Source organism: Oncorhynchus nerka, linkage group LG2, assembly GCF_034236695.1.
Source record: "Oncorhynchus nerka isolate Pitt River linkage group LG2, Oner_Uvic_2.0, whole genome shotgun sequence".
In the NCBI taxonomy this organism is placed as follows: Eukaryota; Metazoa; Chordata; class Actinopteri; order Salmoniformes; family Salmonidae; genus Oncorhynchus; species Oncorhynchus nerka.
Window position 1 is genome coordinate 75,316,425 of NC_088397.1, and position 26,038 is coordinate 75,342,462.

The window sequence follows — 26,038 nt, forward strand, 5'->3', positions numbered from 1 at the left end:
GTGTGTGTGTGTGTGTGTGTGTGTGTGTGTGTGTAGTAGCCTAGAATGGTATGTGCTACCTGTTGGCAGTCTGTCCTAACATAGGCCACAGCTTTAAAAGATCAGTCAAGGTTTTTGAAATATCTTTCATTCAATTATAAACCAGACAGACAAATCTATTTCATAACAATGTTATTGTGAAGTTCTTCATTCTTGTTTGTCTGTCAAGCATCAGTTTGAACTTTGTATATGTTAATCAAAAAGCAGTAACTGCTTTTCTCATCAAACTTTCCATCAGTAAAATTACAGCTCATAATTAAACATATTATTTTAGATCAAAAGAATCCGATATCATAATAATAGTGCCATATTTAGCCCCCCATTAATAATCCTCCATTTTAGCCCCCCATTAATAATCCTCCATTTTAGCCCCCCATTAATATAATCCTCCATTTTAGCCCCCCATTAATATAATCCTCCATTTTAGCCCCCCATTAATAATCCTCCATTTTAGCCTCCCATTAATAATCCTCCATTTTAGCCCCCCATTAATAATCCTCCATTTTAGCCCCCTCTTTCAGTCCCCAAATAACAATACACATTATAGTTCCCCCTTTAGTCCCCTATTTCAGTCCTCTGCTCATCATAATAGTCCCCTGTTTTAGTAGTCATAGCTAAACTGGGTGACATTATGTCAGACCTATGATGACACTGTTCCCCTGAGGAGGCTGTCATGTGAAACCCTTTGATTCTTCCTCTGGCAACATAGACAGAAACAGCATGTCTGACACTCAGAGGGTTGGGCAAAGTGCTTACACATGTACCCATGTGCACACACAGCCACACACACACAGATACTGTGGAACTGATGGTAGTGTTATGATATCTGTTTGTGCTAGGGGGTGCTCCTTCTGTGTCTTTTTCTCTCTCTATCGCTCTGTTCCCACACTCCTCTTTCCCTCTCTTCCTCAGTCCCCACCCTCTCTTTCTATCCATTCCCTCAGTCCCCATCCTCTCTTTCCTTCTCTTCCTCAGTCCTCACCCTCTCTTTCCCTCTCTTCCTCAGTCCCCACCCTCTCTTTCTACCCATTCCCCCAGTCCAAACCCTCTCTTTCCCTCTCTTCCTCAGTGCCCACCCTCTCTTTCCCTCTCTTCCTCAGTCCCCACCCTCTCGTTCCCTCTCTTCCTCAGTCCCCACCCTCTCTTTCCCTCTCTTCCTTAGTCCCCACCCTCTCTTTCCTTCTCTTCCTCAGTCCCCACCCTCTCTTTCCCTCTCTTCCTCAGTCCCCACCCTCTCTTTCTACTTCTCTCCCTCAGTCCCCACCCTCTCTTTCTACTTCTCTCCCTCAGTCCCCACCCTCTCTTTCTCCTTCTCTCCCTCAGTCTCCACCCTCTCTTTCTACTCACTCCCTCGGTCCTCCCAACCTCCCTTTCTCCCTTAATCCCTCACAAGATCGCCTTCTTCCAGTCCCTCCCTCTCTCCAACCCCTCCCTTCTTCTCTCTATCCCCACTGCCTTCCTCTTCTCTACACTCCTCCCTCTCCCTCCCTCTGTCCTACCATTTTTCTCTCTCCCTTTGTCCCCATAGCTACCAGCAGTAACCCTGGAAAGCGCTGGAATATTTCCATTGTACGCAGCTGAGATGCACAAAAGATGCACACACACACATTCACGCACAAAACCTGGGCCTGTTGCCTGGATCATAATTCCAGAGATTGTCCCTTTGCATATTGATTAAGTACAGTGCATGCAGATTAAGGGCACTCCGAAGAGCACCTGATGGCATGCAGCCTTTGAAAACTTGACCAGATTATAATTCAAACCCCATGCCATGATATCACACGTCTTTCTCCCTCTAACCTTTATAACCGTTTCCCCCCTTCTCTCGCTCTCTCTCTTCATTTTAGATAACATGTTTCCACCAAATGTTGCAGGATAGACAGTTACTATAGGGTGTTGTCTGAGTGGAAAGAGGGAGAAGAGAAAGAAAGGGAGAGAGAGAGCAAAAGTAGGTAGAGAGAGAGAGATGGTAGAGAGAGAGAGAGCAGAGAGAGAGAGAGAGAGATAGAGAGAGAGAGTAGAGAGAGAAAGTGAAGGGTATCGAGGACCTCAAGAACGTATTTGGCAGTTTGTTTAAATACTTCCGGCATCCTGAACACACACACGCACACACACACACACACACACGATTACCACCAACCACTATTATATGCTCATCGGTGCAGACCAGAGGTGGGACCTAGTCACTATTATTTGAGTCATATTCAGGTTTCAAGTCACAAGGTCCGAATCTCAAGTCGAGTCTCAAGTAGACCGGGTCGAGTAATGTCCAAGTCATGCATTCTAAGAGCAAGTTAAGTCGAGTTTAATCACAAGTTTTTAAGTCAAGTCTCAAGTCAAGAGGAAAAAAATCTATACATGCCATGAGTTATTCAGCTACAAAGTGGTGTCTATTTATTGAGGCTACCAGACAGCTCTTTTCATTGTTTTGTCTACAACACATTTGATTATGTCACTGTAAAATAGGGACCTTGTAGCAGTGGTAAGGGAAAAATCTGAGTTGAAATGTATTTGGCTAAGGTGCATGTGAACTTCCGACTTCAAATGTACGCATAAAAATGCCTTCAAATTAAAGGAGGAATTCTGTACTGTCAACTCATATGAAACATTAGATCTTGAATCCGAAATGCTGGAGTATAGAAACAGATTTAAGATTTTAGCATCACTGAATAAAGAAGTAGGTGAGTGCTTGTGGTTGTTTGACAGAGTAACTTATTCTAGTGGTTAGTTGGCTCTCATTGGCTGCCTGCTGGTGAAAAGACTGAAAGAACCTGGCCAAGAGACAATGGAAGGTTTCCTCATTTCAAGCTTTTGTTTATGGAAAAGCCATTAGCGTGTGTGTGTGTGTGTGTGTGTGTGTGTGTGTAGTAGCCTAGAATGGTATGTGCTACCTGTTGGCAGTCTGTCCTAACATAGGCCACAGCTTTAAAAGATCCGTCAAGGTTTTTGAAATATCTTTCATTCAATTATAAACCAGACAGACAAATCTATTTCATAACAATGTTATTGTGAAACTCTGCCAATATGGACCTACGTTTCTGTTACCATGGAAAAGATTTGACAAATTATGATTCCAAAACTTTTTCTGAAGTTCTTCATTCTTGTTTGTCTGTCAAGCATCAGTTTGAACTTTGTATATGTTTATCAAAAAGCAGTAACTGCTTTTCTCATCAAACTTTCCCTCAGTAACATTACAGCTCATAATTAAACATATGATTTTAGATCAAAAGAATCCGATATCATAATAATAGTGCCCTATTTAGCCCCCTATTAATAATCCTCCATTTTAGCCCCCCATTAATAATCCTCCATTTTAGCCCCCCATTAATAATCCTCCATTTTAGCCCCCTATTAATAATCCTCCATTTTAGCCCCCTATTAATAATCCTCAATTTTAGCCCCCCATTAATAATCCTCCATTTTAGCCCCCCATTAATAATCCTCCATTTTAGCCCCCTATTAATAATCCTCCATTTTAGCCCCCCATTAATAATCCTCCATTTTAGCCCCCCATTAATAATCCTCCATTTTAGCCCCCTCTTTCAGTCCCCAAATAACAATACACATTATAGTTCCCCCTTTAGTCCCCTATTTCAGTCCTCTGCTCATCATAATAGTCCCCTGTTTTAGTAGTCATAGCTAAACTGGGTGACATTATGTCAGACCTATGATGACACTGTTCCCCTGAGGAGGCTGTCATGTGAAACCCTTTGATTCTTCCTCTGGCAACATAGACAGAAACAGCATGTCTGACACTCAGAGGGTTGGGCAAAGTGCTTACACATGTACCCATGAGCACACACAGCCACACACACACACAGACACTGTGGAACTGATGGTGGTGTTATGATATCTGTTTGTGCTAGGGGGTGCTCCTTCTGTGTCTTTTTCTCTCTCTATCGCTCTGTTCACACACTCCTCTTTCCCTCTCTTACTCAGTCCCCACCCTCTCTTTCTACCCATTCCCTCAGTCCCCATCCTCTCTTTCCTTCTCTTCCTCAGTCCCCACCCTCTCTTTCTACTTCTCTCCCTCAGTCCCCACCCTCTCTTTCCCTCTCTTCCTCAGTCACCACCCTCTCTTTCCCTCTCTTCCTCAGTCCCCACCCTCTCTTTCCCTCTCTCCCTCAGTCCCCATCCTCTCTTTCCTTCTCTTCCTCAGTCCCCACCCTCTCTTTCCCTCTCTTCCTCAGTCCCCACCCTCTCTTTCTACTTCTCTCCCTCAGTCCCCACCCTCTCTTTCCCTCTCTTCCTCAGTCCCCACCCTCGCTTTCCCTCTCTTCCTCAGTCCCCACCCTCTCTTTCCCTCTCTTCCTCAGTCCCCACCCTCTCTTTCTACTTCTCTCCCTCAGTCTCCACCCTCTCTTTCTACTCACTCCCTCGGTCCTCCCAACCTCCCTTTCTCCCTTAATCCCCCACAAGATCGCCTTCTTCCAGTCCCTCCCTCTCTCCAACCCCTCCCTTCTTCTCTCTATCCCCACTGCCTTCCTCTTATCTACACTCCTCCCTCTCCCTCCCTCTGTCCTACCGTTTTTCTCTCTCCCTTTGTCCCCATAGCTACCAGCAGTAACCCTGGAAAGCGCTGGAATATTTCCGTTGTACACAGCTGAGATGCACAAAAGATGCACACACACACATTCACGCACAAAACCTGGGCCTGTTGCCTGGATCATAATTCCAGAGATTGTCCCTTTGCATATTGATGAAGTACAGTGCATGCAGATTAAGGGCACTCCGAAGAGCACCTGATCCTGATGGCATGCAGCCTTTGAAAACTTGACCAGATTATAATTCAAACCCCATGCCATGATATCACACATGTCTTTCTCCCTCTATCCTTTATAACCGTTTCCCCCCTTCTCTCGCTCTCTCTCTTCATTTTCACATGAAACAGAAATGTCTAAGTGCTGCAATAAACGGTGCAGGGATGGAATGATGAAACACAAGAAATTGTTGTAGAATTGTAATGGAATATAGTTTGACCACATATGTATTTAAAAGTGTGCAAACCATTGCAAACATTTTAACAAGAGAACAAAGTGCTCTCCACTGGCTGGAGTTTGGCAGGCGCTAGTGGAGACACGCCGATGGTGCGTATTCGCAACAGTAATAATACATTTTAACAAGAGAACAAAGTGCTCTCCACTGGCTGGAGTTTGGCAGGCGCTAGTGGAGACACGCCGATGGTGCGTATTCGCAACAGTAATAATACATTTTAACAAATTCCATTATGCAAGCTTAATAAGTAAATATACATTTCATAAGTAATATACAGTAATATACATTTCAAACAAATTTCAAAACCAAAATACCAGTAGGCCTATGCTAGTAATTGTTTCTCGATGCCCCATTGCTGGTGAGCTTGCAAAGTACCGTTAATATTATTGATCATCAAACATTTTTTGGAGCTGTATATCAAGACCGACGGTCGCATCTGCACTGCATCAAGGCGGTGGCCCGTTCCATTTCAATTTCATTATAGTACAACGGTTTGATTTGTCTAATCTTATCAATTTCTTCTTAGCTAGCTACACAGCCGTCTTTGTTTCATAGATATTTATTACAGTGGTGGAAAAAGTCATACTTGAGTGAAAGTATATATACTTTAATACAAAGTTACTCAAGTAAAAGTGAAAGTCACCTAGTAAAATACTACTTGAGTAAAAGTCTAAAATATTTGGTTTTAAATATACTTAAGTACCGAAAGTAAATGGAATTGCTAAAATATGCTTAAGTGTCAAAAGTAAAAGTAGAAATATAAACCATTTTAAATTCCTTATATTAAGCAAATCAGATGGCACAATTTGCTTGTTTAAAAAATGTATGGATAACCAGGGGCACACTCCAACAATACATTTGTTTTAGTGAGTCTGCCAGGCCAGAGGCACTAGGGATGACCACTGTTCTCTTGATAAGTGCTTACATTTGACAATTTTCTTGACCTGCTAAGCATTCAAAATGTAACAAGTACCTTTGGGTGTCAGGGAAAATATATGGAGTAAAAGGTACATTATTTTATTTAGGAATGTAGTGAAGTACGTGCTTCAACACCTGCATTGCTTGCTGTTTGGGATTTTAGGCTGGGTTTCTGTACAGAACTTTGAGATATCAGCTGATGTACGAAGGGCTATATAAATACATTTTATTTGATTTTATTTGAAGTAAAAGTAGTCAAAAATATAAATAGTAAAGTACAAATATCCCCAAAAACGACTTAAGTAGTACTTTAAAGTATTTTTACTTAAGTACTTTACACCACTGATTTAAGTATGGCAATCCTCTCTCCCTACAATTAGATTTTTGCGCTGCACTCGATCCGTTTAGATGAAAATCGGCAATCTGTTCCCTCGACCAGTGTTGATTGACAGTTTACTGGTCCAATCAGAGGGCCGAGTGTGCGTTTCACTAGCCAATCTTTTGCGCGTTTTTTTTTTTTTTTTTGCAGGGCGATGCTGAGGCTACTGACTCTGGCTGTTTAGAGAATAAACCACGGAGTCTGTGACACAAATTGAATTACAAACGTTACAAAACCTGGTTAGATCATTTCAAGTCATCAGTCTCAAGTCAAAGTCAAGTCTCAGGTTATTTTATTTCCCTTCAAGTCGAGTGTCAAGTCATCAAATTTGGGACTCAAATTAGACTCGAGTCCAAGTCATGTGACTCAAGTCCACAACTCTGGTGCAGAGACAGACCGATGACCACCTCTACTGTCTTCGACTACATGTTTATACTGTACAGAGAACAGCTCAGGAATACAAACAACCACAAGCCAGAACTACACCTGTTCTACCACAGCTAAAACAAATATGTCTACTCTGTTTCCTTCATTTACCTGGGGTGAGATAGTGAGTTTATGCAATTTGAAGTTGGACAGAAATTATTTTATTCATAGATGAGTAATTCCACTGTAATTGTACTGTAGTGAGGTATACCTTTAACGGTGGGCATTTCATCTTCTGACTAACAGGCAGAGTGGTGTGGATGTGAATGACTGTACTTTAACCCAATCGTCCCCTAACTCAATGAGATATGAAGATTAAGTCCAGTTGACTTGTAAGGATGATGCAGTCTGCCATTTTTGTGTGTATTATGTGTGTGGGAGCGAGCATGTATGCATGTGTGTGTGTGAGCAAGCCTGTGTGTGTGGGTGTGAGAGTGAAAGCTATCCACTGTGCATTATTAAGACGCTGCAGCTGTGCACGTGGAAAAATACAGACACGCATTCCTCTCTGTCCAAGGCAGATGTATGTCTGCACAGCAAGAAATGTGAGGGAAAAAAGTTGCATGAATGCCTGTACTGTATTACAGTATTGAGATCTTAAGTGACGAAAACGTAGTCACTGGTTGGTGTCTCATGTTGTGATAACAGCCTCTCCAGGAGTCACAGGCCGTAGCTTCTTGCTGTAGAAGTGTTGTGTTCATTTTGCTAAAGCAGATCATTAAAGTTGCTGTGTTCATGGTGCTGGGTCTGGTCCTGGTCTGAGGATGTGCATATGTATTTCATGAATATAATTATTATTCCCAGGTGATCTAAACTATCTCCATGGCCATGGTGCGGTAAATAGTGGCCCTAGGTCTCTGGCTGGGTCTGGTGCTAAGTGTCTGCAGCTGCAGGACTGTGTATTTATATATAATATATTTCATAAAAATCACTATTATTGTTACTATTGTCAGTCCTAGGTTATCCATGACTGTGCTGCGGTCCGTGCTGGCCCTGTCTCTCGCTCTGGTGCTGAGTGTCTGCAGGTCAGTGTGTGGCAACCCAGGGGTACCCCAAGAACTGGACTACGGAGGGGTTCCTCTCTGGATCAACCGTCTGCTGGAGGAACCCTCTGTCCTCAGCCTGAGGGGCTGGAGGAACCCTCTGTCCTCAGCCTGAGGGGCTGGACGAACCCTCTGTCCCCAGCCTGAGGGGCTGGAGGAACCCTCTGTCCTCAGCCTGAGGGGCTGGACGAACCCTCTGTCCTCAGCCTGAGGGGCTGGAGGAACCCTCAGCCTGAGGGGCTGGAGGAACCCTCTGTCCTCAGCCTGAGGGGCTGGACGAACCCTCTGTCCCCAGCCTGAGGGGCTGGAGGAACCCTCTGTCCTCAGCCTGAGGGGCTGGACGAACCCTCGGTCCTCAGCCTGAGGGGCTGGAGGAACCCTCAGCCTGAGGGGCTGTAGGAACCCTCTGTCCTCAGCCTGAGGGGCTGGAAGAACCCTCTGTCCTCAGCCTGAGGGGCTGGAGGAACCCTCTGTCCTCAGCCTGAGGGGCTGCATGGACCGAGCATGCTACTGTATTTAACCTTGAACCTTTTATGGACTGCGTGGTACTTTATTTCCATATATGGACTGATCATGCAACTTCAATTAGATATATGGACTAAGCATGGCACTTTAATTAGATGCACTACCGTTCAAAAGTTTGGGGTCATCAAGAAATGTCCTTGTTTTTTAAAGAAAAACACATTTTTTTCGTCCATTGAAATAACATCAAATTGATCATAAATACAGTGTAGACATTTTTAATGTTGTAAATGACTATTGCAGCTGGAAACGACTGTTTTTCAATGAAATATCTTCATAGGCGTACATAGGCCCATTATCAGCAACCATCACTCCTGTGTTCCAATGGCACGTTGTGTTAGCTAAGTTTATCATTTTAAGAGGCTAATTGATCATTAGAAAACTCTTTTGCAATTATGTTAGCACAGCTGAAAACTGTGGTGCTGATTAAAGAAGCAATACAACTGGCCGTCTTTAGACTTGTTGAGTATCTGGAGCACCAGCAAAAGGCTCAAAATGGCCAGAAAAAAATTACTATTCTGAATCTCGTCATTATTAGATATTAGATACTAAGCATGGTACTTCATTTAGATATATGGACTAAGCATGGTACTTCATTTAGATATATGGACTAAGCATGGTACTTCATTTAGATATATGGACTAAGCATGGTACTTCATTTAGATATATGGACTTAGCATGGTACTTCATTTAGATATATGGACTAAGCATGGTACTTTATTTAGATATATGGACTAAGCATGGTACTTCATTTAGATATATGGACTAAGCATGGTACTTTATTTAGATATATGGACTAAGCATGGTACTTTATTTAGATATATGGACTAAGCATGGTTCTTTATTTAGATATATGGAATAAGCATGGTACTTTATTAGATATATGGACTAAGCATGGTACTTTATTAAATATATGGACTAAGCATGGTTCTTTATTAGATATATGGACTAAGCATGGTACTTTATTAAATATATGGACTAAGCATGGTTCTTTATTAGATATATGGACTAAGCATGGTACTTTATTAGATATATGGACTAAGCATGGTACTTTATTAAATATATGGACTAAGCATGGTACTTTATTTAGATATATGGACTAAGCATGGTACTTCATTTACATATATGGACTAAGCATGGTACTTTATTAGATATATGGACTAAGCATGGTACTTTATTAAATATATGGACTAAGCATGGTACTTTATTTAGATATATGGACTAAGCATGGTACTTTATTAAATATATGGACTAAGCATGGTACTTTATTTAGATATATGGACTAAGCATGGTACTTTATTTAGATATATGGACTAAGCATGGTACTTTATTTAGATATATGGACTAAGCATGGTACTTTATTTAGATATATGGACTAAGCATGGTACTTTATTTAGATATATGGACTAAGCATGGTACTTTATTAAATATATGGACTAAGCATGGTACTTTATTTAGATATATGGACTAAGCATGGTACTTCATTTACATATATGGACTAAGCATGGTACTTTATTAGATATATGGACTAAGCATGGTACTTTATTAAATATATGGACTAAGCATGGTTCTTTATTAGATATATGGACTAAGCATGGTACGTTATTAGATATATGGACTAAGCATGGTACTTTATTAAATATATGGACTAAGCATGGTACTTTATTTAGATATATGGACTAAGCATGGTACTTCATTTACATATATGGACTAAGCATGGTACTTTATTAGATATATGGACTAAGCATGGTACTTTATTAGATATATGGACTAAGCATGGTACTTTATTAGATATATGGACTAAGCATGGTTCTTTATTAGATATATGCACTAAGCATGGTACTTTATTAAATATATGGACTAAGCATGGTACTTTATTAGATATATGCACTAAGCATGGTTCTTTATTAGATATATGCACTAAGCATGGTACTTTATTTAGATATATGGACTAAGCATGGTACTTCATTTACATATATGGACTAAGCATGGTACTTTATTAGATATATGGACTAAGCATGATACTTTATTAGATATATGGACTAAGCATGATACTTTATTAGATATATGGACTAAGCATGATACTTTATTAGATATATGGACTAAGCATGATACTTTATTAGATATATGGATCTACTTCCGGGTTGGAGCGAGCGGTCGCATTCGCACTTCGGCCCGCAGGTAGTATAACTTTTCATTACATTTCATTACATTTCACTATAGCACAACGGTTTGATTTGTCTAATCTTAGCAATTTCTTCTTAGCTAGCTACATAGCCGTCTTTGTATCAAAGATAATTGCGTAATTATCGTATTTCGTCGTCCTAACGTAGTCTACACTGCTATCTGCCCAGCAGCTAGCCAGCTAGCCAGCTAGCTAACGTCCACCGTCTACCGAATAGCAGCACTGTAAAAACTATTACACTCAACTGAACGACTTGATTAGTGTAGTGTTAGCTAGCTACATAGTTGTCTTTGCTGTCTTCGTATCCAAGATAATTGTGTAGTTTAGAGTGTGTAGTCTTAGAGTGATTATCTTAATTTACCGAGGTTAGCTAGCCAGCTATTCGTCGTCCTTAACGTAGGAGACACTGCTAGCTAGCCAACAGCTAGCCAACGTCTACCGTATAGAACTTCCTCACTCAACAACCCGGTCGCATTCCGCTTCGCTCCACAGGTAGTATCACATTTTCATTTCATTTCATTACAGTACAACGGTTTGATTTGTTTGATCGTAGCTAGCTAATGCCGTCTTGGTATCAAAGATAATTGTGTAGTCTAGAGCGATTTTCTAGGTTAGCTAGCCAGCTAATGTCGTTCTTTTAACGCAACGTAACGTAATCAACACTGCTAGCTAGCCAGCTAGCCCCCGAATAGCAGCACTGTAGAAACTATCACACTCAACGGAACGACTTGATTAGTGTAGTGTCAACAACGCAGCCACTGCCAGCTAGCCTACAAAGTCAACAACGCAGCCACTGCCAGCTAGCCTACTTCAGCAGTACTGTATCATTTTAATCATTTTAGTCAATAAGATTCTTGCTACGTAAGCTTAACTTTCTGAACATTCGAGACGTGTAGTCCACTTGTCATTCCAATCTCCTTTGCATTAGCGTAGCCTCTTCTGTAGCCTGTCAACTATGTGTCTGTCTATCCCTGTTCTCTCCTCTCTGCACAGACCATACAAACGCTCCACACCGCGTGGCCGCGGCCACCCTAATCTGGTGGTCCCAGCGCGCACGACCCACGTGGAGTTCCAGGTCTCCGGTAGCCTCTGGAACTGCCGATCTGCGGCCAACAAGGCAGAGTTCATCTCAGCCTATGCCTCTCTCCAATCCCTCGACTTCTTGGCACTGACGGAAACATGGATCACCACAGATAACACTGCTACTCCTACTGCTCTCTCTTCGTCCGCCCACGTGTTCTCGCACACCCCGAGAGCTTCTGGTCAGCGGGGTGGTGGCACCGGGATCCTCATCTCTCCCAAGTGGTCATTCTCTCTTTCTCCCCTTACCCATCTGTCTATCGCCTCCTTTGAATTCCATGCTGTCACAGTTACCAGCCCTTTCAAGCTTAACATCCTTATCATTTATCGCCCTCCAGGTTCCCTCGGAGAGTTCATCAATGAGCTTGATGCCTTGATAAGCTCCTTTCCTGAGGACGGCTCACCTCTCACAGTTCTGGGCGACTTTAACCTCCCCACGTCTACCTTTGACTCATTCCTCTGCCTCCTTCTTTCCACTCCTCTCCTCTTTTGACCTCACCCTCTCACCTTCCCCCTACTCACAAGGCAGGCAATACGCTCGACCTCATCTTTACTAGATGCTGTTTTTCCACTAACCTCATTGCAACTCCCCTCCAAGTCTCCGACCACTACCTTGTATCCTTTTCCCTCTCGCTCTCATCCAACACTTCCCACACTGCCCCTACTGGATGGTATCGCGCCGTCCCAACTTTCGCTCTCTCTCCCCGCTACTCTCTCCCTCTTCCATCCTATCATCTCTTCCCTCTGCTCAAACCTTCTCCAACCTATCTCCTGATTCTGCCTCCTCAACCCTCCTCTCCTCCCTTTCTGCATCCTTTGACTCTCTATGTCCCCTATCCTCCAGGCCGGCTCGGTCCTCCCTCCCGCTCCGTGGCTCGACGACTCATTGCGAGCTCACAGAACAAGGCTCCGGGCAGCCGAGCGGAAATGGAGGAAAACTCGCCTCCCCTGCGGACCTGGCATCCTTTCACTCCCTCCTCTCTACATTTTCCTCTTCTGTCTCTGCTGCTAAAGCCACTTTCTTCCACTCTAAATTCCAAGCATCTGCCTCTAACCCTAGGAAGCTCTTTGCCACCTTCTCCTCCCTCCTGAATCCTCCTCCCCTCCCCCTCCTCCTCTCTGCAGATGACTTCGTCAACCATTTTGAAAAGAAGGTCGACGACATCCGATCCTCGTTTGCTAAGTCAAACGACACCGCTGGTTCTGCTCACACTGCCCTACCCTGTGCTCTGACCTCTTTCTCCCTCTCTCTCTCCAGATGAAATCTCGCGTCTTGTGACGGCCGGCCGCCCAACAACCTGCCCGCTTGACCCTATCCCCTCCTCTCTTCTCCAGACCATTTCCGGAGACCTTCTCCCTTACCTCACCTCGCGCATCAACTCATCCCTGACCGCTGGCTACGTCCCTTCCGTCTTCAAGAGAGCGAGAGTTGCACCCCTTCTGAAAAAACCTACACTCGATCCCTCCGATGTCAACAACTACAGACCAGTATCCCTTCTTTCTTTTCTCTCCAAAACTCTTGAACGTGCCGTCCTTGGCCAGCTCTCCCGCTATCTCTCTCAGAATGACCTTCTTGATCCAAATCAGTCAGGTTTCAAGACTAGTCATTCAACTGAGACTGCTCTTCTCTGTATCATGGAGGCGCTCCGCACTGCTAAAGCTAACTCTCTCTCCTCTGCTCTCATCCTTCTAGACCTATCGGCTGCCTTCAATACTGTGAACCATCAGATCCTCCTCTCCACCCTCTCCGAGCTGGGCATCTCCGGCACGGCCCACGCTTGGATTGCGTCCTACCTGACAGGTCGCTCCTACCAGGTGGCGTGGCGAGAATCTGTCTCCTCACCACGCGCTCTCACCACTGGCGTCCCCCAGGGCTCTGTTCTAGGCCCTCTCCTATTCTCGCTATACACCAAGTCACTTGGCTCTGTCATAACCTCACATGGTCTCTCCTATCATTGCTATGCAGACGACACACAATTAATCTTCTCCTTTCCCCCTTCTGATGACCAGGTGGCGAATCGCATCTCTGCATGTCTGGCAGACATATCAGTGTGGATGACGGATCACCACCTCAAGCTGAACCTCGGCAAGACGGAGCTGCTCTTCCTCCCGGGGAAGGACTGCCCGTTCCATGATCTCGCCATAACGGTTGACAACTCCATTGTGTCCTCCTCCCAGAGCGCTAAGAACCTTGGCGTGATCCTGGACAACACCCTGTCGTTCTCAACTAACATCAAGGCGGTGGCCCGTTCCTGTAGGTTCATGCTCTACAACATCCGCAGAGTACGACCCTGCCTCACACAGGAAGCGGCGCAGGTCCTAATCCAGGCACTTGTCATCTCCCGTCTGGATTACTGCAACTCGCTGTTGGCTGGGCTCCCTGCCTGTGCCATTAAACCCCTACAACTCATCCAGAACGCCGCAGCCCGTCTGGTGTTCAACCTTCCCAAGTTCTCTCACGTCACCCCGCTCCTCTGCTCCCTCCACTGGCTTCCAGTTGAAGCTCGCATCCGCTACAAGACCATGGTGCTTGCCTACCGAGCTGTGAGGGGAACGGCACCTCAGTACCTCCAGGCTCTGATCAGGCCCTACACCCAAACAAGGGCACTGCGTTCATCCACCTCTGGCCTGCTCGCCTCCCTACCACTGAGGAAGTACAGTTCCCGCTCAGCCCAGTCAAAACTGTTCGCTGCTCTGGCCCCCCAATGGTGGAACAAACTCCCTCACGACGCCAGGACAGCGGAGTCAATCACCACCTTCCGGAGACACCTGAAACCCCACCTCTTTAAGGAATACCTAGGATAGGATAAAGTAATCCTTCTCACCCCCCCTTAAAAGATTTAGATGCACTATTGTAAAGTGGCTGTTCCACTGGATGTCATAAGGTGAACGCACCAATTTGTAAGTCGCTCTGGATAAGAGCGTCTGCTAAATGTAAATGTTAAATGTAGATATATGGACTAAGCATGGTTCTTTATTAGATATATGGACTAAGCATGGTACTTTATTAGATATATGGACTAAGCATGGTACTTTATTAGATATATGGACTAAGCATGGTTCTTTATTATATATTTGGACTAAGCATGGTACTTTATTAGATATATGGACTAAGCATGGTACTTTATTATATATATGGACTAAGCATGATACTTTATTAGATATATGGACTAAGCATGATACTTTATTAGATATATGGACTAAGCATGGTACTTTATTAGATATATGGACTAAGAATGGTACTTTATTAGATATATGGACTAAGCATGGTACTTTATTAGATATATGGACTAAGCATGGTACTTTATTAGATATATGGACTAAGCATGGTACTTTATTAGATATATGGACTAAGAATGGTACTTTATTTAGATACAGTGCATTCAGAAATGATTTAGACCCCCTGACTTTTTCTACATTTTGTTACTTTACAGCCTTATTCTAAAATTGATCAAATCGTTTGATCAAATCGTTTGACAAGCAAAAACAGGTTTTTACAATTTTTTGCAAAACAAAACAAAAATAAACTGATATCACAGTTTTCAAACCCTTTACTCAGTACTTCGTTGAAGCACCTTTGGCAGGGATTACAGCCTCGAGTCTTCTTTGGTATGACGCTACAAGCTTGGCACACCTGTATTTGGGGAGTTTCTCCCATTCGTCTCTGCAGATCCTCTCAAGCTCTGTCAAGTTGGATGGGGAGCGTCGCTGCACAGCTATTTTCACGTCTCTCCAGAGATGTTTGATCGGGTTCAAATCAAATTTTATTAGTCACATGCGCAGAATACTACATATACAACCTTACCGTGAAATGCTTACTTACAAGCCCTTAACCAACAATGCAGTTCATGAAATAGAGTTAAGAAAATATTTATAAATAAACTAAAGTAAAAATATATATATATATATATATATTTTTTAAACAATAAAATAACAATAATGAGGCTATATACAAGGGGTACCAGTACCGAGTCAATGTTCAGAGATACAGGTTAGTCGAGGTAATTAGTAAAATAAAATGTGTGGGTACAGTAGAGGTAAAGTGACTATGCATAGATAATAAACAGAGAGTAGCAGCAGTGTAAAAACAAAGGGAGGGGGGGGGGTTGATGTAGATAGTCCGGGTGGCCATTTGATTAATTGTTCAGCAGTCTTATGGCTTGGGGGTAGAAGCTTAGAAGCTGTTGCGTACCCTTTTGATCCTAGACTTGGTGCTCCTGTACCACTTGCCCTGCAGTAACAGAGAGAACGGTCTCTGTTACTGGGTGACTGGAGTCTTTAACCATTTTTTGGGCCTTTCTCTGACACCGCCTAGTAAATAGGTCCTGGATGGCCGGAAGCTTGGCCCCAGTGATGTACTGGGCCATAAGCACTACCCCCTGTAGTGCCTTGCGGTCAGATGCCGAGCAGTTGCCATACCAGGTGGTGATGCAAATGGTCAGTATGCTCTCAGGGGTGCAGTTGTGGAATGCCAAATCTTTTCAGTCTCCTGAGGGGGACTGTCTTGGTGTGTTTTGGACTATGATAGTTTGTTGGTGATGTGGACACTACAGCCCCGTTGATGTTAATGGGGGCCTGTTCGGCCCACCTTTTCCAATAGTCCCCGATCAGCTCCTTTGTCCAGACTCAGGGTGGGCCACTCAAGGACATTCAGAGATTTGTCCCGAAGCCACTCCTGCGGTGTCTTGGCTGTGTGCTTAAGGTCGTTGTTCTGTTGGAAGATGAACTTTTGCTCCAGTCTAAGGTCCTGAGCGCTTTGGAGCAGGTTTTCATCAAGGATCTCTGTATACTTTGATCCATTTATCTTTGCCTCGATCCTGACTAGCCTCCCAGTCCCTGCCGCTGAAATACATCCCCACAGCATGATGCTGCCACCACCATGCTTCACCGTAAGGATGGTGTCAGGTTTCCTCCAGGCGAAGAGTTTAAGAGTTCAATCTTGGTTTCATGTTTAAGAGTTCAATCTTGGTTTCATCAGACCAGATAATCTTGTTTCTCATGGTCTGAGAGTCCTTTATGGTGGTTCCAAACTTATTCCATTTAGATTGATGGAGGCCACTGTTTTCTTGGGGACCTTCAATACTGCAGGCATTTTTTGGTTCCCTTCCCCAGATCTGTGCCTCGACACGATCCTGTCTCGGAGCTCTATGGACAAGTCCTTCGACCTTATGGCTTGGTTTTTGCTCTGACATGTACTGTCAACTGTGGGTCCTTATATAGACAGTTGTGTGCCTTTACAATATTTATTTTTTATTGAACCTTTATTTAACTAGGCAAGTCAGTTAAGAACAAATTCTTATTTACAATGACAGCCTACCCCGGTCAACACTGAGCCAATTGTGCACTGCCCTATGGGACTCGGTAGTTATACAGCCTGGAACCGAACCAGGGTCTTTAGTGACGCCTCTAGCACTGAGATGCAGTGCCTTAGACCACTGAGAGCCGATTCAAGTCCAGTCAAATGAATTTACCACAGGTGGATTCCAATCATGTTGTAGAAACATCAAAGATGATCAATGGAAACAGGATCCAATCTTGGGATCCAATCTTGCAACCTTACAGTTAACTAATCCAACACAATAACGACCTGCCTCTCTCTCGTTGCACTCCACAAGGAGACTGACTGCCTGTTACGCGAATTCAGTAAGCCAAGGTAAGTTGCTAGCTAGCATTAAACTTATCTTATAAAAAACAATCAATCATAATCACTAGTTAACTACACATGGTTGATGATATTACTAGATATTATCTAGCATGTCCTGCATTGCATATAATCTGACTGAGCATACAAGCATACAAGTATCTAAGTATCTGACTGAGGGGTGGTAGGCAGAAGCAGGCGCGTAAACATTCATTCAAACAGAACTTTCGTGCGTTTTGCCAGCAGCTCTTCGTTGTGTGTCAAGCATTGCTCTGTTTATGATTTCAAGCCTATCAAGTCCCGAGATGAGGCTGGTGTAACCGAAGTTAAATGGCTGGCTAGTTAGTGCGCGCTAATAGCGTTTCAAATGTCACTCGCTCTGAGCCTTGGGATGGTTGTTTCCCTTGCTCTGCATGGGTAACGCTGCTTCGATGTTGTGTTGCTGGTTCGAGCCCAGGGAGGAGCGAGGAGAGGGAAGGAAGCTATACTGTTACACTGGCAATACTAAAGTACCTATAAGAACATCCAATAGTCAAAGGTTAATGAAATACAAATGGTATAGAGGGAAATAGTCCTATAATTCATATAATAACTACAACCTAAAACTTCTTACCTGGGAATATTGAAGACTCATGTTAAAAGGAACCACCAGCTTTCATATGTTCTCATGTTCTGAGCAAGGACCTGAAACATTAGCTTTCTTATATAGCACATATTGCACTTTTACTTTCTTCTCCAACACTTTGTTTTTGCATTATTTAAACCAAATTGAACATGTTTCATTATCTACTTGAGGCTGAATTGATTTTATTGATGTATTATATTAAGTTAAAATAAGTGTTCATTCAGTATTGTTGTAATTGTCATTATTACAAATAAATACATTTTTAAAAATCGGCCGATTAATCGGTATGGGCTTTTTTGGCCCTCCAATAATCGGTATCGGTATCGGCGTTGAAAAATCATAATCGGTCGACCTCTAGTGTAGATTGATGAAGAATCATTTATATTTAATCACTTTTAGAATAAGGCTGTAACGTAACAAAATGTGGAAAAGTCAAAGGGTCTGAATACTTTCCGAATACACTGTATTCCTTATTCTATTCCACTGAATTTTTGTCAATACCACTCCGACATTGTTCGTTCTAATATTTATATATTTCTTAATTTCATTAATTGTTAATTTTATTTGTGTGTATTGTTGTGAATTGTTAGATACTACTGCACTGTTGGAGCTAGGAACACGAACATTTCTCTACACCCATAATAACATCTGCTAAATATGTGTATGTGACCAATAAAATGTATTTGATAGAAGGTAAGGCTATACACACACACACACACACACACACACACACACACACACACACACACACACGCACAAACACACACACGCACAAACACACACACACACACACACACAGACAACATAGGGCTGGGAGGGAAAGTAAGTTAACGCTGAGAAGAGGAGAAAACCTCTGTGAGGGCTTGACCAGGAGAATAAGATCAGCCAAAATGATGCTCAGAAAAACACTCCTCTTGCTGTGCCTCCAAATATTTTCAAATGATGAAAGCTGATAGAATTATGAACTCCTGAACACTTCTCTTGGGCTGCAAATCAGCACATGGAGAGTGGATTTATCTTCTTGCCTCATCTTCAACAACAAACCTGTGAATCTCACAAACAGTCAAACACTGCTTGGCCGCTCAGTCGCTCAGCCGTGTCTCCTGGACAAAACACTGTTAAGATTCCTGGATACCTGTTCTGGCTGAAAAGAGGATGTTTGGGCAGGAGGTTGAGAGAGGCAGAGAGAATGACGAGAGAAAAACAGAGGTAGATAAACAGGGAGGGAGGGAGAGAGAGAAAGATTTCTCCAGGAGACTAGACTATAAGCTGGTATGTCTGACAAAGAGCTAAACACCAGACACTACCCTCACAGTAGAGCACCCGGACTGCTAGTAACTGTTACTCTTCTGCCAACAGCTATAGGCAGGAACCAGTGGCAGTCAGTGCCGTTTATGATGAGCGAGGACAATAATTATTTTCATGAGCATGGTGTTTTTTCTATTACAGTATATTGGATGACTGTCATTCATATTCCATTTACCCAGTTCAATGTAACATCGATAGGTTTAGGCTACTACGTGATACTCAAAATGTCCCTAGAACCATCAAGAGGTTGTTATAACCTAGCCTATGAATGTAAGTTTCCAACGTAGCTACACACAGGTCGAGAGAAATTATTGAGGTGACAGACAGTGACACAACCCCCTTCAGAGGCAAGCCAGCTAACTAGCTACTATCTAGTAGTCAGTTAGACACTGCTAGCGGTCATCACCGTTAACTCTGACATCTGCCAGCCTCAGCCCGGTCAATTCCTGACAGTCTGCACAGCGCGATATCAACCCAGAGCATATCGGACTGCTTTTTCTCTACCACATCTCCGGATTCCTACCGCAAGCTCTGAACTTTACTCCGGATCATTGCAGCTAGCTAGCTGCTATCCAAGTGGCTACTCCTGGCTAACGTCTCTGTCCCGAAGCAAGCACCAGTTAGCCTGGAACTAGCATTGAGCTAAGCCCATCTCCCGGCTAGCCGAAGAGATCCATCAGACAATTCCTGGCCTTCAATACCTTTTTTTCCAATTGGCCTGGACCCTTTGTTGCCGACACGGAGCCCCGCCGATCCATCACGACTGGTCTGCCGACGTAACCGTCCGAGGGGGTTTCAACAGGCTCTTCCGTTGCGACGTCCCCCTGAGGCCTGTCTGCTAGCCTGCTAGCCCTGGCCTGCTAGCTGTCTGAATCGCCGTGCCTCCAACTCGCCTAGCTACTCACTGGACTCTATGATCACTTGGTTACACATGCCTCCCCCTTATGTCAATATACCTTGTCTACTGTTGTTTTGGTTAGTGATGTTGGTCATATTTCACCGTAGAGCCTCCAGCCCTGCTCAATGTGCCTTAGCTAGCCCTTTTGTTCCACCACCCATACATGCGGTGACCTCACCTGGCTTAAATGGTACCTACTACAGAGATAGTCTGCAGAGCTCTGTCATACTATCCAGGTCTGTGTCCAAACAATTCGAGCTTCTACTTTTAAAAATCCACCTTTCCAGAAACAAGTCTCTCACCGTTGCCACTTGTTATAGACCCCCAACTGTGCCCTGGACACCATATGTGAATTGATCGCCCCCCATCTATCTTCAGAGTTCGTACTATTAGGTGACCTGAACTGGGACATGCTTAACACCCCGGCCGCCCTACAATCTAACCTAGATGCCCTCAATCTCACGCAAATGATCAAGGTACAACCCTAAATCCGTAACCATGGGCACCCTCTTAGATATCACCCTGACCAACTTGTCCTCTAAATACACCTCAACCAGGATCCAGGATCTCAGCGATCATTGTCTCATTGCCTGAAGGATATTGACCTCATCCCATCAGTAGAGGATGCCTGGTTGCTCTTCAAAAGTGCTTTCCTCTCCATCTTAAATAAGTGTGCTGCCATCCTGTTAGAAGGTAACAGATTATTTTATTACAATGGTTAAGATGGATTTTCATTGTGTTCCATGGTGTTATTCGCCACCTAGTGGAGCTTTCTGGTACTTCGGAAAATATTTGTTTGTAAGTTCGATTCAAGCATTTAGCCAGTGATGATAATCTTGTTATTGATAGAGTTGCTTACATATCAATGTTGGTTGGTTGCATTTACTAACAAAAATTCTAATGCCTTTCATGTATGCCGTCAGCTGTATTACTTTGCTCGTGCATCATGCAAACGAATAGTAAAATATACAATACTGTAGTTTTGTTACTGTTTCTAGTGTAATATGCTTTGTTATTCTACAGAGATGGTTGTACATTATTAGAGTAATTAAAGGAGTTATCCATTTACCATATGAGTAACAATTAGCTATATGGTTTGGCATCATGCCAGATGCATGGTACCTTAGCACGTGCTTTGTATTCATGCAACTTCAAATGTATAATGTACAGCTACAGTATGTCGGTGTGAATTGAATACTAAAGTATATTCTTTTCTCTATTTTGCAGTTTCACAACATAAACATTTTCAATATATTAATTCAAGAAAAGTCACACCTTGGGAGTTTTATTGAAGACTTAGTTGTTAGCTATCTGTCTAGTTTTGCATAGGAACGCAACTCAAGGGCAGAATAATAAGCATGTCCCATTCAAGAAATAGTAGACTTGACTGCCCTTGACCAGCACAAAAACATCCTGTGGCGTTCTGCATTAGCATCGAATAGCCCCCGCGATATGCAACTTTTCGGGGAAGTCAGGAACCAATATACTCAGTCAGATAGGAAAGCTAAGGCTAGCTTTTTCAAACAGAAATGTGCTTCCTGTAGCACTAATTCCAAAAAGTTTTGGGACACTGTAAAGGCAATGGAGAATAAGAGCACCTCCTCCCAGCTGTCCTAGGCCGTCATTGTAAATAAGAATTTGTTATTAACTGACTTGCCTAGTTCAATTTTAAAAAATGGTGTTTTAGGTTCTGGCATTAACTGGAGATATTGTGGTTTGATGAGTTTCTGCTCCCAATAGAATAGTGAAGCTGTGCCCAGATTCTGTTCAGGGGAGTTATTCTCATATGGTCGGCCATTTCATCAAAGATGATGGTGGTGCACTCAAAATATGGCAACTTTTAATAGGAGGAAATGGGGTTAGATTTAGTTCACACATGCTATAAACATGGTAGAAACTCACATTCCTCAAACACGTCACTGATGTGCGCTTGGAGGCATGCTAGGTAACACATGAACACAAGCTCATGCTCGCATGGTCTCAGAAAAGGTCTTCTAGACTCTATTTAAAGACAATTTGAGACTCAATACAATTTCAATTAAATCTTCCAAGAGTAGCAATAAGGCTAATATACGTAGCGCTTGTCTGATTGTGTCACTGTAGCCACCTCCTACTGTAACACAGTCTGATCAGTGTACAGATGTACAGGAATTTTAAAACGTATAATGTATTTGATGTTTAAAAAGGCTTATGAAGTTTGTACATTTCAAACTTGATTTTCCTTATGAAAAATGTATCAACCGCTACAAAAATGTCCATGAATTATAATCCAATTATAATTCACATTTCTTGTTGCTGCAGGATTATTTTCCTACTGTAGCAAACTGGCACAAATGTAGATCCTACACATGTCCTACACATCTATAACACATAGATAGTCTGAACAGAGTATGAAACAGGTATTCATTCAACTCTGTCTCTATCTGAGAACATCTTCCACAGAGGCGTGTTCATATATCAGCTTGGAGATGCATTGATCCAACACACACGTATAAATGTGCAAATTATATAACATTGGTTATTGTTATGTTTTACAATATGTCACAAATTATATAACATTGGTTATTGTTATGGTTTACAATATGTCACAAATTATATAACATTGGTTATTGTTATGTTTTACAATATGTTACAAATTATACAAACTCTCTCTCCTCTGCTCTCATCCTTCTAGACCTATCGGCTGCCTTCGATACTGTGAACCATCAGATCCTCCTCTCCACCCTCTCCGAGTTGGGCATCTCCGGCGCGGCCCACGCTTGGATTGCGTCCTACCTGACAGGTCGCTCCTACCAGGTGGCGTGGCGAGAATCCGTCTCCTCACCACGTGCTCTCACCACTGGTGTCCCCCAGGGCTCTGTTCTAGGCCCTCTCCTATTATCGCTATACACCAAGTCACTTGGCTCTGTCATAACCTCACATGGTCTCTCCTATCATTGCTATGCAGACGACACACAATTAATCTTCTCCTTTCCCCCTTCTGACGACCAGGTGGCGAATCGCATCTCTGCATGTCTGGCAGACATATCAGTGTGGATGACGGATCATCACCTCAAGCTGAACCTCGGCAAGACGGAGCTGCTCTTCCTCCCGGGGAAGGACTGCCCGTTCCATGATCTCGCTATCACGGTTGACAACTCCATTGTGTCCTCGTCCCAGAGCGCTAAGAACCTTGGCGTGATCCTGGACAAAACCCTGTCGTTCTCAACTAACATCAAGGCGGTGGCCCGTTCCTGTAGGTTCATGCTCTACAACATCCGCAGAGTACGACCCTGCCTCACACAGGAAGCGGCGCAGGTCCTAATCCAGGCACTTGTCATCTCCCGTCTGGATTACTGCAACTCGCTGTTGGCTGGGCTCCCTGCCTGTGCCATTAAACCCCTACAACTCATCCAGAACGCCGCAGCCCGTCTGGTGTTCAACCTTCCCAAGTTCTCTCACGTCACCCCGCTCCTCCGCTCTCTCCACTGGCTTCCAGTTGAAGCTCGCATCCGCTACAAGACCATGGTGCTTGCCTACGGAGCTGTGAGGGGAACGGCACCTCAGTACCTCCAGGCTCTGATCAGGCCCTACACCCCCCCCCCCCCTTAAAAGACCTAGATGCACTATTGTAAAGTCGCTGTTCCACTGGATGTCATAAGGTGAAAGCACCAATTTGTAAGTCGCTCTGGATAAGAGCGTCTGCTAAATGACTTAAATGTAATGTTAAATGTATATAACATTGGTTATTGTTATGTTTTACAATATATCACAAATTATATAACATTGGTTATTGTTATGTTTTACAATATGTCACAAATTATATAACATTGGTTATTGTTATGTTTTACAATATATCACAAATTATATAACATTGGTTATTGTTATGGTTTACAATATGTCACAAATGATATAACATTGGTTATTGTTATGTTTTACAATATGTTACAAATTATATAACATTGGTTATTGTTATGTTTTACAATATATCACAAATTATATAACATTGGTTATTGTTATGTACTACAATATATCACAAATTATATAACATTGGTTATTGTTATGGTTTACAATATGTCACAAATTATATAACATTGGTTATTGTTATGTTTTACAATATGTTACAAATTATATAACATTGGTTATTGTTATGTTTTACAATATGTCACAAATGATATAACATTGGTTATTGTTATGTTTTACAATATATCACAAATTATATAACATTGGTTATTGTTATATTTTACAATATGTTACAAATTATATAACATTGGTTATTGTTATGTTTTACAATATGTCACAAATTATATAACATTGGTTATTGTTATGTTTTACAATATGTCACAAATTATATAACATTGGTTATTGTTATGTTTTACAATATGTCACAAATTATTTGTGCTTTTATTGGATGATGCATGATTGTATCTTATTGCTTTTGCAAATGACAATAACAATAAAATATACACCATTATCACACAAAACAATCATCGTTTTTCTCTCTCAACTAATATTTTACAACAGACACTACTGATGTAGACATGAAATAAGCCCTATTTTATGTAAAACAAAACTGTTGTCCATTCCAGAGCATCAGTCACTATAAACCCTGTTATATTCATTAATCTAGATCCTGGTCCTATTGCTCTACAGGTAGCTAGTTCACTGTCTGAGACACACAAAAACATTCCTTTACTATGACCACATTCCACAATGACCTGCTGTTATCTCCATGGAAACCCACTGTTTGTTATTCCTGAATATCAGCTTCACAGACGTAGAAATCATACATATAACCCTATCCCTACACGTTAATAGAGGTATAGATCTTCCCGTGAGGGTCATTTTAACATGCTGTGTTCCAAGTACTTTACCATACCTCAGAACCTATAGGGGAGAGTCTGCATGTGTGTGTATTAATGTCAATACCATATTTTTACAGGTGACATGGCACTTTTTTGCAGACCCAGCCATTTTCGGGGGGCACTAAATCTGGACCAGCATACTGTACATGCACTGGAAACTATGTGGCTGAGTGTGTATGTTTGTGTGTCTCTATGTTTGTGGAAAACCTGTGATAAATTGCTATGTACCAGACTGCAATTTTCCTGAGTTGATCATATCCCACTAGACTCACCACACACACACACACTAACACACACACACTCCACCACACTTACCAGTGGTGGTAATGTCAGAGAGACTAGAGACGAGTCTGTGTTCTGATTAAAGACATGTATCATCGCTTACTCAAGGCAGAAATTCAACATAAAAACATGTGGTTCTGTCCCAAATGGCATCCTATTCCCTACATAGTGCACCACTTTTGAGCAGAGCCTTATGGGATTTTTCTCTTTGTTAGCTTGGGGATTCAAACAAGCAGCCTTTCGGTTTCTGTCTCAATGCTCTAACCTCAGGCCCAGGTCTTACACTAAAAGGGCATTATCATCATTTTTAAACTGTCACAGTATTAATCAAACCTCATAGTGTGGAAATATATATTTCCTGGGGCGGTAGGGTAGCCTAGTGGTTAGAGCGTTGGACTAGTAACCGGAAGGTTGCAAGTTTAAATCCCAGAGCTGACGAGATACAAATCTGTTGTTCTGCCCCTGAATAGGCAGTTCCTAGGCTGTCATTGAAAATAAGAATTTGTTCTTAACTGTTAAATAAAGGTTAAAAAAATCTTAAATAAATACAAATATTTCTATCAGGAAATCACGATTTTGACTACACTGGGCCTTTAAGTCATGGTGAGGCGAGAGGAGTGTTAAGAAACTGTCTGGTTCCATCATGGTCCTAGACACCGTTTCCTACACACTCCCTAAAACATTACATCATCACAGCTACGTTACACTGACTTTCCACATCTCACCTCTCCTGTTGTCCGAATCAGGACAAAGGCATATTTCCATCAGGTTTTTGGCCCAGTGGTGTTGGAGTATATAGAGGCCTATCTCAGCTGTTTTAGCTTAGTTTTGTGAATGTTAAGATACTGCCTCT